Source organism: Phragmites australis, chromosome 24 (assembly GCF_958298935.1).
Source record: "Phragmites australis chromosome 24, lpPhrAust1.1, whole genome shotgun sequence".
Lineage (NCBI taxonomy): Eukaryota > Viridiplantae > Streptophyta > Magnoliopsida > Poales > Poaceae > Phragmites > Phragmites australis.
In genome coordinates this window covers 5,162,947-5,177,414 of record NC_084944.1, presented here as the reverse complement: position 1 = coordinate 5,177,414, position 14,468 = coordinate 5,162,947, and positions in this window count along the sequence as shown.

The window sequence follows — 14,468 nt, the reverse complement described above, 5'->3', positions numbered from 1 at the left end:
GGTGCTCAACACCTAAGTAAAAGGTGTAGCCTTTAGCCATTGATACAGAAAACGGCAGGTCAAGCCTCCTCGAGTCGAGCTTTGGTAATGCCCCAATGTCAAACACAAGGTATCCCGCACCCCTAAAAATAAAAGGACGACGAATAAAGCAAAACTGCTTCAAACATTTGAATCCTCCGTGACGGACAATAAGTCTTTCTTTTGGGTGTGTTTTGAACCACAATTCCAGAGAAATTAAGGCATGCAGCTCACCAAGTACGCGTTGATCCTCCGCTGTTACTTCAACTAAATTAATGTTTAGATATATAAGACTTGTTTTTTTTCAAGGGAACTATAGTAGCCTTGCGCCAACATGAACAATTTTATTACTCGTAAGCACAAGAGTGCAATCGATTTACATGATGCCCAAGCACAATAGGCGTATAGGTGAGTAAGATGAGGAAGAACAAACATACGCTAAACAAGAAAAGAACTCAAGTAGAAACAAACCACTAGGCTCTACGGTATAGAAAACACAATGCTAGAAACTGTGCCAACTCTTGCAACCACATCTAAGAACTAGTCACCAATCGCCGGTTTTATGCCACCGCCGAGCGACTTGTCTTGCGGATGCCTTGATGGACGTATGTGACTTCACATCCCTGACCGCCCCACCGCACTTCATTGACGCTCTCCGAGAGGAGGAAGCCACGAAGCCCCAACAAGAACAGGGAGATCCAAGAGAGGGGATCACAGTCCTATTCCTGATGCCAGAAGGGCATGTTAATTATTTTTTTTCACTCTATTCGGATGGTAACTTCTCAAATGACACCTACTTGAGGTATTGTAATAAAATGCCACCTGGGCCCCACCACGGGCCATGTGACATTTTTAATTATTTCCCCTACCAACGTGTATACTCATGGGAAATGGCCACTTTGCCCCCTCAGGCTTGCTCCACACAACTCTCCCGGTTCCATCTCCTCTCTCTGTCTCTATGTTGTTCCTCCATCGAGCTCGGCTACGGCGGCCGTCGCTCAACACCGGTGAGGCAACGCGGGAGGTCCCTCCCTTCTCTTTCTCTCTCCTTGGTGATGAAGCACACACACGATGCACCGTAGCTTAGCAGCGCCAAACTTCTCGGAATCTCCTCCTCCTTCACCAAACTACTCACACAGAGCATCTGGATGGACCTCATAAGGCTCCACATTGGCTGCATGTGGGGAACTACTGAGTCGTCCGATGCCGACAGGCCGTAGAAATGGTGGTACCCGAGGCGGCCGCCCGATGGCAAGAAGAAGGGGTTGTAGTGATGGAGCATAGGGTTGAGTAGGTTGGTGAGTGGTGAGAATTGCTCGGTTTCAAGGTCAAACAGCTTGACATGGCGCTGCGCATGCCCCTTCCGCCGCATCGCCACGGCGATCTAGCAGTTGTCGTTGAAGTCCACTGTGGCAGGGGTGAAGCAGTGCAACCCTAGGGGCATCATGTGGTGCTCAGTGCCAGAGGGCTCAAGGATCACCGGTGAGATATCCATGCTCGAGGATCATACGACGTGACAACGAAAAGCTCGCCAGAGGCGGACATGGCGGGGCTCATGTCCACCATGTCCTGCGACGAGACGCTCGCCACCGCCCACGTACACCACCATCGAGCTCCAGAATGGTTGTGGTGGGTTATTGTGCATGAAGACAAAGTACACCCACTTGCCTCTCACCATAGGGCGTTAGTGGAACAAGCTGCCCTCAACGGCTACAAGCGGCTTGGTGCGCTCGAACCCTAGTCAGCTCAGGAACAAACCCACCGCGCCCGTGCTGTTGGAGATGAATGTGATTGGTTGGCAAAGTGGAGTGACCATGTCGAGAGATGGGGGTGGGTGATTGTCACATCCCAAGGCGTTAATTACATAATTAAGTATGCATAATCATCATGACATTATGTTTTACATGTATAATTATTATTTTTAAAACGTTCGATCGGATTTTGAAGGTTTTACATTTGGAACCTTTACGTGTTTTCCCCACCCAAATGTAAGTAATTTTGTGAGTGGAAATGGTTTAGAGCTATTTAGGAAAAGCCCTAAGTACGTTGGAGGAAAAGAAGAATAGGAAAAGGAAGAAAAAGGAAAAAGACCATTCGCGCGGTCTGACCGGGAGCTCCCGTGGTCTGACTGCTAGAGCGCAGAGCCACTTAAGTCCATCGATTACATTTTCTTGCTCTCCCTCTCTCTCTCCCTCTCTCTCTCTCTCGCTCTCGCTCTCTCTTCCTATCTCACTCTCTTCCTCACTCAACCCTAGAGAGAGAAGGAGAGATCCACCTCGATGTGTTTGATGACCAGAGATCGACGAGGAGAACTCCTCCGAGCTTCCCGAAGGCTTCCCCAAGCGCATCCCCTTCCTCCTCTTCGTCGGAGGAGTTTCTACACGTGTTCATTCACCTTAAGCCCATACGCCACCCCAGAGCCCGATCTCTGAATCGGAGCTTCCCCAGAGTAATCCCTTTCAATAGAAAATTTCCCTACGGTAGGTGAGACATTTCCTACTATTTTTCCATTGTTTCCAAACCCTAATCAGTCCCTATTCCATTTAGACTCAAACTCCACCCTAGCCTAGATCTCATCTATGGAGCTTTCTAAGTTTGGCTCGGTGAATATTGTCCAAACCACCCTAGAAGCACTCCACTAGTCTCCTAGAGCGCTTTAGTACATTTCATAGTCGAAGGTATCGCTAGAGCATTCGTCGGCGACCCCGCCGAGGTGCTGCCAGTAGGATCTCATGGTCTGACCACCATTCAGGTTGGTCTGACCGCCAGTTGAAATCAAGTCGGTTCAAAATTTTAGTTGAACTCCGTAGTCAGGAGTTAGACCGTCACTAGGACCGGTCTGACCGCCATATTCTACAGTCTGACCACCCAGGGGTCCGTCCTGACTTCCAAAACATAAAACTCTCTGCATGCTGACGGTCTGACCACAGCCATATCGCCGGTTTGACCACCAGCTGCTCAAAGCCCCATGAACTTAGGACGTCTTATCCTAGGTTTGAAACTTTTCCAACCTGAGTCATTTGTCGATCTTTTACAAATGTTTTCGAAAAATGGTGCTTTATTGTTATTCAAGTATGTATTTTCATCATCATTTTCTTATTCGATGCATTCTTCACTTATTTAGAGAGCGACGCGCCGACTATCCAAGTGATCGAAGGCGGCATTGAACCGCTGGAGTTTTGTGAGTGTTGCGCAGGAAGTGTCAGGCAGGAGCTGGAGTAGCAAGGCAAGTATCTAAGCATATTTCACCTTATAATTTGGATCATGTGGAGTCTAAACTGATAAGTTATTGCTTATGTAAGATATGCTTGTTAGCGTTCTAATGTCGGGTTATATGGATAGAACCTATGTTGTTGCATTACTTCTACCTTGAATTATTGATGATCCATATACTTGTAACCTGGGTTAACAATGCTGTTATCTAATTTAAAAGTTTTCTTCGACATGTTTAGCAATGCATAGATCCTTGGTAGAAGCCGAGCAGTGGTTCAACCATCGTTCGTAAGCTTAGAGCTTATTTTATTATTCAATAAGATAATTATGATATTGGAAAGTATGAGTTGTGAGAATGAGGTGAGATGTGGGCGGTGCTAAGGGTAGGTCGGGAGAGGAACCCAGATGCCATAAACGGCTTGCATCGATTAAGCACCGATCGTTGTTGCAGTTGGCTCTAGCACTTTCCGTACTAACCACATATCTAATATGTAGAAGGATAAACCAAATACCTCATGTAGATATGACCCTTTAGCTTGCACATCTCGAGTGTCATGGGTATAATCGGCTTGTAGGGGTATCTAGTTTTCTCTGGAAGTAGTTCTAGATGACCTTCACACCTAGAGGCGCCTGTTCAAATGGTTGGAGCTTACTTGGGAAAGGTTGTCATGAGTATCTCCTTGTGTGGACCTATGTAGTCACGCAAGCTAAATGGTCCTCATGACGTGTGGGTAAAGATGTAACCCTACATGGTGTAAAAACTATTTAAATTATCGCGCTCTTGGTCATGAGCATGCTTTTGTCTATTTGCAGCAGTCATAGAGTCAGATGTGGGATGATGGTATGGTATGTCGGAAAATAGTTGGTGATGTCTATTGTTGAGATAGGATGGTTCTGTTCCAGATATGTTCATGATGTTGATTTTAGGATAGAAGGGTATATGTGATTAAGTGTAGATGCTTACACCTTTATGTCAAAAATTGCTTTTGCATATGAACCTACTTAACCTTGTGGTCAGTTCCTTACTAACTCATCAAAATGCATAATTCTTAGAGTCAGGCTATTATATGCATCAATTATGAATTAAGTCTTACAAGTACCTTCGTACTCATGCTACTTTTACAGGTGTCACATGTGAGGAGGAGCTAGTGTTTGGTTAGTTCATGCCCGCCGATGTAGGTGATTGGCAGGAGTAGTACAAACTACTCGACTGATGAGGTTTTAGGGTGGTGCCTCAGAGAAAATGACTTCACCTATCTTTTGTTGTTCATAGATTTTGTTTTCCGCTACGTAGTGTCTTTGGTGGCTAGGAGGTGAGACTGTTCTTTTATCCTCCTGGTGTTCATGCATTGTAAATTATTGTAAATGATAATCTTCTATAGACTTGTAATATAATTTCATTACTCACTCTTTATTAAGCTTTGTTGTGATGACATGTGTTGGAAAGACGTGTGTTCCGATCTTAGGTATAAAACACATGCTGGGACTACCAGGATGGTATTATGATTAATCATTGCGGCCATGATTATTTAAATGATCGACTTAATGATTATTTAAAATACTATTTTGATGATTCCTCACAGCGATAAGGTTGGATCGACCTATTCCAACCGCGTCCAAAGGGCAGAGTGGGTGACCGAGGTGGAAGAGTGGTCATTTCTAGTGAGTATCCATATTGACAAGGGCCAAAAAAAATTGAAAATGCTATGTGGCTTGGAAAACACCTCAAAGTGGCAAGCGAGCAAGTTTTTGTGGGGCCCAGGTGGCATTTTGACACAACAGCTTGAGTGAGTGTCATTTGAAAAGTTGTCATTCGATAGAGTGACAAAAATTTAATTAACCCCTTTTGGGACAAGGAAATCACTCTGGCCATGGCTCACCGAACACAACGACTGTCATCACAACTAATGGAAACACATTGTGAAGCGTATTCAAGATCCATCTGATGCCCTCCAAGGGGAGGAATCAATGAAGGAGTGAGGGCTATCAAAAGGAGAACGAGGAGATCCAAAAGAGGGGGCCATGGTCTTGCAACCCAGCATATGATGATATGTTGCTACTAGAGGAAGATGGCGATGAAGAGGAGGAACTGATAGGGAACATTTGCCAGACCACATTAAGAGCCAACAACAGGGGGCGAGGTAAGAGGTTGGATCTAAGGGAAACACAGGAGGGGACTAGGTCACTACAGCTTTTGGCGATGCTGGCAGACTCACTGGACCGGTGGAGCATGCGGAGGTGGACCTCCCCTCACATCGAGCATGACACTTTTGTTGCATGGCCGCCGACACTCACAACACTCTTTCCATTTGTCTTTCTACAGGGACTAAGTGGCACTCCGGGCTTCCACAATGGACGCGCCCGTGCTACCACCACATCGTCTTTCGTGTAAACTTTGGCTAGAGCCGTTGTGAGCACCATTAACCACCGCACTAGGGACACCTAGCCTCGGTGGCCATGATGCCATCCATTGCAGTCCCAGTGGCTCGCATGAGCGATGGGGGCTTAGAGGCTAAACCCTATTTGCCCCAGGATTATCCAAGGGAGGAGGGACTAGATCCGGCCACAGATGGCCGGTTCTGACTTGGGCAATAGCCTCAGTGACCACCATGATGGACTCGATGGGCACCGCAAAGACACAGCACCGACGCAACCCGTAGGGGTCTAAATGATGTGCACGAGCATTGGGATGTGGAGGCCACGTCCGGCGCATCCCTGTGCCTCCCCATCACGGGATGAGCTAGATTCAATGCTTAGAAGGCTGGATATGGTAAAGGAGAGCCAAGCCACAACCCCTGTCGATCGCAAGAGGCACACAAACACCCAATTTGTCCTAAGCACATTCTGGCGACGACATGGGTGGCTGAGGTGATGGGCATGTGTGGTGGAGGTCAGGATTGCCCTTCGTGTTGCCTTGGGAGGCGCCACCATGGGGTACGGGGGCTCTTTTTTCTTCCAATCATGTGCAACACTTGTGAGTGCCAGTCCAATCCACTTTGGAATTTTCAAGAAATAATAAATGATGCTCATCCAAAATCTTTGGAGAGACGATGGCATAGGGACCAAAAATCTAATAATTCCACGGGACTAGAATCAGAAGAACAAATTCACAAGGGCTGGAGTTTGCTGTCTCCAATCTTGCATAGTGAGGATAATAACACCTCTTCATGCCTCTTGTTTTGGTCATATCCTTTAGAATTAAACTGTATACAGAGTTCCTTCAAACTGGTTAGTGAATTTAGATCCTCCATTGCAATCGCTCCTTCAAACTGGTTAGTGAATTTAGATCCTACATTGCAATAGTTGAACTCATGATTATATCAAAGCCTTACCACACTTTTCCTCATGTTCCCAATCCTGTCATGTACCTTTATTAGCCCTCGAGCATAGTTTGCAGTTAGTAAGTGCTAAAGTCTTATGAGACGAACAATCCCAATAGAAAACTCTACAATGTATGTTCCCCTAAGATCTGGTGTCTCTAAACCATATAATTTCACAATTTTTGATAAAACTTTTGATATGCATGTATCACGAAGCCTCAGATACCTTAGCTCGGGTGTTGAGTGAGTTTGTTTATCTTATTCAAATTGTACTCCTCCAAACCCATGCAACCTTCAAAGTCCAAAACCCGTAAAACTTCAAACTGAACAAGACAAGGTAGGTATTTAGAAGACCATGTTAGAAATCGACAAGAAAAATAACAAAAGTATATCAAGAACATGAGACACCAATTTTTATTTGGAAAACCCATGCGGGGAAATAAAAACTACTTGTGCCGGTTATTTCACTATATCATGAGATTTACAAATTCAAGGGAATAATTCTGAGTCCTCAACTCTTCCCATGTGGCCTCTCACAACGATATGTACAACGATGCCCCCCCCCCCTCCCTAGAGTGGGCTCCATATGGAAAATCATATATTAACAAACTGAACATGGGATACATCCCCCCCCCCCCCCCCAAAAAAAAACTGTTGCTTCCTCTTTGTCAGCTTGTTGTATGGACAGGCACTTGATGTTGCATTGTCGATATGCTACTTGGCTACCTATTACAATGATGAAATTCTCTCTGGTTGCCTTTTGAAATAGTAAGCTCATATTATAACATGGACATGACAACCAGGAGCCTTACCATCATAACCAATATCTGTTGGTTGAAACATGCTCTTCTTGATGAGCACATAGAAATAACTCTCAGCAACATCTTGTAGGCTCTGTCCCCACCCTTGAGAAATGAACCCTTCTACAATTTATCAGTTGACTAATTGGTTTCTTTTTATATTGTGATACATAGGAAATGTGTATGAAATATCCCTAGGTTTTGCTTATGATCCTAACTCAATTTGTGCAGATTTGTATACCTTTTAATTATATTTGTTTATTACACAAATAGTGTTAGTTGAATAAATCATATAAAATATGGAGTTTATCTCGAAACTAAAGGGACAAGTGCGTAGAAGAGATTTGGAACAATTTATACAATTGATGTGCCTCCAGAAGGTTTGAAGGGGTCCCGTATGGTTGCCTACAACCTGACCATACCACTCGTCAGGGGCGCCACCTCATCAAACTGACCAACTTCTATAAAAGGCAGCCATTCCACATGAGGAGGCGTGGGGAGACAGAAAGGGCAACCAGATCATCCATCCGTCACTGGTCCAATCCATAGTTCTACATCCACAAGACCTAGGGAGTCTCTCCAAGGGATCATAGTCTAGTCATAGCGTCGAGTCTAGATTGAGAGATTGAGATACCTTTTGTAACTCATATTTTGATCTATTGCATTGTGTAAACCTTGGGTTAATTGTTTGATGAACTTCTTCATCCCAAAAGGGATTGCTTTATTTATTTTATTCACATTTATTTGCAATCATGACTTATTAATATGTCAATCCCTTAATGTGTGAGTAATCCTTGTTGGGCTACGGAGATGTAGGGGATTGAGTATGGTGTAGAAAAAACTATGTGCTTTCTGTCCAATTAAGAGACATCTTAGGTTGCAACTCAATCTAGGTATTATATTATTCATCAGATCTGTAGGAATAACTCTTTGTGGAGATGAAACAGAAGATCCTTAAGGGACATATTGGGGCAACGATGGGGATTTATCATGATCAGAGGAATCACATGTTGCTATGAAATTTAATGCGCCAATCTAATTATTATCTTAATACCATAACACGTACCCAAAAAGGGAAGGGGAATGGTGGACGGTAGCGCTACAACATCCTGGAAGCGGATTAGTGGTGAAACATGGGTAACGTGCCTACAAGATGAAACACAATTGTTACATTAGTCTAGTACTTTTATGGTTATATCTATCTACACATATCTTATGATCTGAAATCTCCTAAGCCCATCTTTTTTATTATTGTATAAAGTTCAGTTCACCTAATGCATTCACGTATCTGCATTTATTATTCCAGTTATTTAAGTACTATTATTTCTCTCTTATTTTCTTTCCACCTTCATAATCTTCAGGAAATCCCCATTTGTATTTGTGACAGTGAATACTATTGTTGATTAAGGCGATCAACTATCTTTTGGCTCCTTTGGCACAACAACCTCAATACTCCTTGAGAGAAAACTAGTTGCATACGATCTTATAACCTTGCATGTATCAGCCAAAATCCTCTGAACCTATAGTCAAATATACCAAATAGGTCTTCAAATGATCATTCAAGCTCAAGGTTAATATGGTATTCAATCCTTCTAGATTTCTATAATAGCTCTTATCTTAAAATAAAGATAAAACAAAATCAAATCCAATGACTCGTTGAAGCCCTCCTGTCCTTCCTCGTTGCCGAGCTCCTCTGTTCGGACGAGCTCCCTCCTTGCTGCCTATGATTATAGTAGTTTAGGGGTGTCTGATGTCGGACTATGGTAATAGTCTAGGGGATCAAATGGACTTTTTCTTATGAGAAATCAAGTTGAAATATATCTTGGTTTATATGTGATAAGTGATTAATATTGGTATTTTTTATGATATTTGATTTTGCATGAGCTTTGATATGTTGATTTTAGTGAACCTAGAACTTCCGGTCCAAGCCCGGAACTCCGGGTTGAATGTCCTATGTTCAGAGTTTTTGTCTCGCCGGAGCTTCTGGTATTTAGTTTCAGTAGCCAACCCAGAACTTCTAGTTCAAAATTGGAACTTTCAGTGTCATGGGAAAAACTGAAACTGAAAGCCCCCGTCCGGATGGAACCGAAACTTTCGGGTACCGAAATTTCCAGTTTTGACCCGAAACTTTCAGGTACCCAAGTTAAAGTTCAGATGTCTGATGTTTACGATTCTTTTTGGGGATGTGATTTCAACTAAGAATTTTGATTTTAGACTAACTGAAGATGTGGTTGGAGAAATGTGTTTGCTTGTCTCATGATGTGTAGGTAATAGATGCAACTTAGTGGTCAACGGCGGGATGATCGGGACTAAGCGGGGTGCTTAGTGACGGATGATCAAGGAGGCTAGGCGGACTCAAGGGTGATCCTAGCTGTATACGTAAATATTAAGCAAAGTATGGAAGATGAATGGAGACGACGTGTTAACAAAGTCAAGTGAAATAGAGCGTGCAAGGGGTTCCACGGTTTGACCTCAAAACCATGGGAATAATGAAAATGTACATGGCATCATCACGAAGTTTGCATCGAGGCGAAGCTAAATCATGAAGGCGGCACGACCGTCCAATGGATGGAGGAGAATATGGAATAAAATACCCTCGGTGGTAGGTGAGAGTGTACTACAAGAGAGGGGTATTTGGGGAATAAGAAACTTACCATCCAAGAAAGCTCTTAATGAATATAAATAGAGGGGTAGGGTGGTTGAGAGAGGGTGAGCCAACCACTTAAGTTTGTATACTATAGTTTTAGAGAAGATGGGAGATGAGAGCTTAGTCTTTATAATAGGTGAGAGCTTTTTGTGAGGAAAATATTTATAATTCGTCTAAAATAGGGCTGACCTCTGCTAGCAATAGAATTTATGTTTCCTTTTATGATTATGTTCACCTCCTTCTAGTTTTTTTCTCTTGGCTCCTTTGCTTTGTTGCAAGTTTTCGATGTGATTTTCTTTTTTGTTGAAAGTTGAAAAAATTTCACCTTATGAAGGCTTTCTTATTGTTGCAAGAGCCATAAAATTTACATACAAATGCATACAAATGAGTCTTGAATTCTCTTACCTCTAGATCAACAACTTGAAAGATTTCTTCATCCGGTGTTCTTATTCCCTTTTGTGTTCTTGGCCAAATTCACGAAATCAAGGGTGAAATCTTGATCTTCTTGAAAAGATATTTTGGGCAAAGATTCACCATGGATGTGCTAAACTGGCTAAAATTTTGTTGGATTTGGACCTCGTTTGATTAGATTTCAAGTTTGAATTTTGGGTTCTCATGCTGTAGTTTTTCCTCTGGAACTGCTCAACCCGTAACTTCCGGATCCTTACCGGAACTTCCGGATTATTTCCAATTTCCATCCCAAAGCTCTTCTTCTGGTCTCAATCTGGAACTTCCAATAGGCCAGAACTTCTGGATCCAACTCGAAACTTCCGGGTTCTTCTGCTGTGTTTTTGTGTTTTGCGTTGCACTTTGTTGTAATCTAGTTTTGAGGTGCATTAGGTGATAAAATAAGAGAAAATCATCCGTTTTGAAAGAAATTATTAGAGCATCTATTCATCTCTCTAGTCATTGTTCTCGGTGCTATGCTTTAAAAAATGCTAAGATGCTGGGAACATGATTGTAACCTAATGAGGTCAATAAGTGCCAGCCAATTGACAATCGCAAAAAGATAAAAAGTGCCAGCCAATTGACCAGTTATTTCCTAAATATAAGTCGTTCTAGAACTTCAGACACAATATTTCTCTTTTCTTCATTTCTTCCTCTCACTAAACAAATGATATCATTCGTGAACGAATGATTCATCTTTTCCAATACAGTATGTATTGTAGTATGTATGAAAGGCAACAAAGTGAAAACTACTATTTCAATTGGTATTTAGATAGATTTCTAGATCTTATAAGGATCTGTTTAGATCGTTTAGCTTAGCAAAGTGTTATAGATTCTCTTGTCTACTCTTAGGCAAGGTTTAGCTTAGCAAAGGATTTGCTTTCGGGTGTTTGCGTGCGTTTCAGTGAACAAGACGATGGGCTTGCCAGCTCCTTGTTCTATGCCTCGTGGCATGCAGCCAAGCCGTGCCCTGCTGAGAGGCGGTACTGAAGCTGCACACGATGGGGGCAACTGCAAGCGACGAACCTCATCAGCACCAAGCTGCAGATGCTGCTCCCACTACCACCAAGCTGCAGATGTTTCTACGCCCCTTCGTCTTGGAACAGTGCGGCCTGACTAGGCCGCGAGCGCTATGCATGACCAAATCTTTTATTTTTATATTTCGAAAATAAAAAATTGTAAAACTAAATATTCATTTAAAAAATATTATAAAAGGCTATTGTCACCCGTTAGAAGGGCGGCAAGTATTTATCATCCTTCCAATTGACTAAAGGTTTTAAAAAATAAACATGCCGTCCTTCCAACACGGCAGGAGTACTGTTCATATCTCCAATTATGTCTCACTTTTTCTATTTAAAACAGTAGTCCTCTGTTGCTCCAAAAATTATTTAAATTTTTGTATATGTTTCATAATCAATGTGCAACCTATATTAACTTGATTCACCCAAAAATGCTTGTAAAATTTAAACTAATTTTTTTTAAAAATACTATTTTTATACTTTATAATAATTGTTAGGATCTCAAATAAATTTTCAAAAATCTGAAAAATTTCTCTAATATTTTTCTTATGTGATGGACTAATTTCTAAAATTATTTACAGTCCTAAGTTATATGGTGAAAAAGTGAGTTCATTTATAATGTTCTATTTATATGTATTTTTATTATTTCATATAATATTCTTCTTTTAATTCAATTTGAATTATATGTTTGAATTTTGTTTAAATTCAATTGAATACATGAAATGATAAAATAGAGTCGCTCCTGGGCCAGCGACTCGGTCCAACGAATGTCCCCCGCTCCGCGCCGGCAAATCCGCTCGACTTTGACGCGGCCCAGTGCGGAGTTTGGCTCCACCGCTAGGCCTGTGCCGCTGGGTCGGTGGACCAACTTTCGTGCGGCCGGCTGGAGTGCCGAGGCGCGGGTCAGGCGAAGCGAGGCTGCGTCGGACGCGTGCGCCCGTCTGCTTTGTGCTTTGCCAGTCTACCGCTGCCGACGCCGCCGCTCCCGTCTCTCTTCTGCACCGCCGTTTGTGTACGACTGCCTGGTCGGCACCGCTGAAAAGTTTTCCCAACTGAACACAGTGCAACTGTACCGGTATTACTCCGTCCTTTCTGGTTTGTCTCTTCTGTGTGCCAAACTTTTCTTCTCCTCTATTAGACCTAACCGTCAACGTCAGGGAAAAAATCTTGCCAACTTCGTTTCCTCTGTTCACGACATTTGGCCTTGCTGGTTATCCTGGTATTCTTTCCCAAACAATTGTCCTTGCATCTTTTTTTACGTTAAAAAACAATTAAAAGGTGTGGCATAAATTGCTTATGAAAAGATTAATACTTCACGCGAAGTGAAACTTGTTATACTGCTATTACTCCCTCTAGTAAAAATATATGATATTTTGATTTTTTACGATCTTTGATGTGCAACTTTGATCACTATTTTTTATTATAATATAGTTATAATATCTAATAAAAATATTTTAAAGACAAATCTACACGTATAGTTCTTGAACAAAATAATATAGTTACAATATCGAATAAAAATATAATATTATGATCTACTCTTTGCAAACTAAATATTTTAAAAATTATTAACGATCAAAATTTAAAATTTTAACCTATTCTTAATCAAATATTTATAACAGGAGTAAATACAACTTAACATACGCAAAAATATTACTCCGTCTCAATCACTTGACCTTTTTGTCATCTCTTTCGCGAAGTACTCGGCTCCTACGTACCCAAAGGGATAAGGTACGCATGGTCTGCAGAGCCTAGCGGTAGCGCATATCGAGGCGAGGTGAGACGAGACGGCGAAGCGCAATGAATCCCCGTTTTGATGGCATGCATCAGCTGGGGCGTCCATGCTGTGCATCTATGCTGGGGATGGATGGCGGCATGGCGCTCTACTGCGCTGCCACTCCTTCAATCGTTTATCGGCTCTGCTTGGCACAGCGAGCAAGAAAAAGATACCGTCCTCCTCCAGTCCGCTCCGATCTTTGATTCTGAGCCGTCTCCTCCCTATTTTCCTCCTCTTTTGGCCCAATCGACCTCTTGCTAGTCTCTACACGCCCCCGTCCATCGAATTCATTGCGAGAATTGCCTGCCGGTCAGATGAATCGGCAGCGGCAACCCCAACCCAGGCTACCCGTCTCGTTGCGAAGGCACTGGCAGGCAGCACTGCCTGAATCCTGATCCAGAGTGGCATTGATGCCCGCTGCACTGGTACCGTACTAAATGGCATGGCCCACCCCGGCCGGTTCCAGCGCGTGCAGAACGGCAAACTCAGCGCGACTCGCATGACGACGACGAGCCAAGACTACGTTGCCATTTGCCGGCAGCGTCCGAGTTCTTTTTTCCTCTCCTTTTCACGGCCGGCGCTACGTCGCGTCGTCACACTTTGTCTTCTTGCCGTGCAGGCGCGCACTGGATTTTGTCCCGAGCGGCACCGGCTGGCCGGCCGGGTCAGCACGCTGTGGGCAGGTCAAACGGGCAGGACAGATCCGGCCACGGCGCCGCAGGTGAACATTTGTCCATCACTGCGAGATCAGGCCGCACACATGCTCGGCGTGCAGCGCGGCAACGGTGAACGGGGCGCCGCCTGCCTCGCAACGCAGTCCAGTTCAGTGCAGTGCCGCGCGGCAGCTGCCGTTCTGGTTTCTGAGCGCCTTTTTGTTCTTTCCGATCGGAAAAAAGGAGATGCGGCTCTGATCGTGGTGCCATCAATCAATCAATCTTGCCTGGTCTTGGCCGGAGCGTTGGTGGTTCCAGGATAAATGCGTTCGCGAAATGTGCACCGGACACACGCCCAGTTGTGTCGTGTGTCCGGTTTGTGGTCACGACACAACCACTACTTCGGTTGGAGCGAAGGGATGATGGCGAGATGTTAAGCACGTGACTGAAGCAACATGCGTGGTCCCAAATTCGGCCGCGAGAGGCAGGACCGGCCAACATCACGTCCAGTCCCTGGCCTCTTGTGCAGCTCCAGCAGCAGGTCTGCATCAGATGGAACCTCGAAATGAAGTTGGCT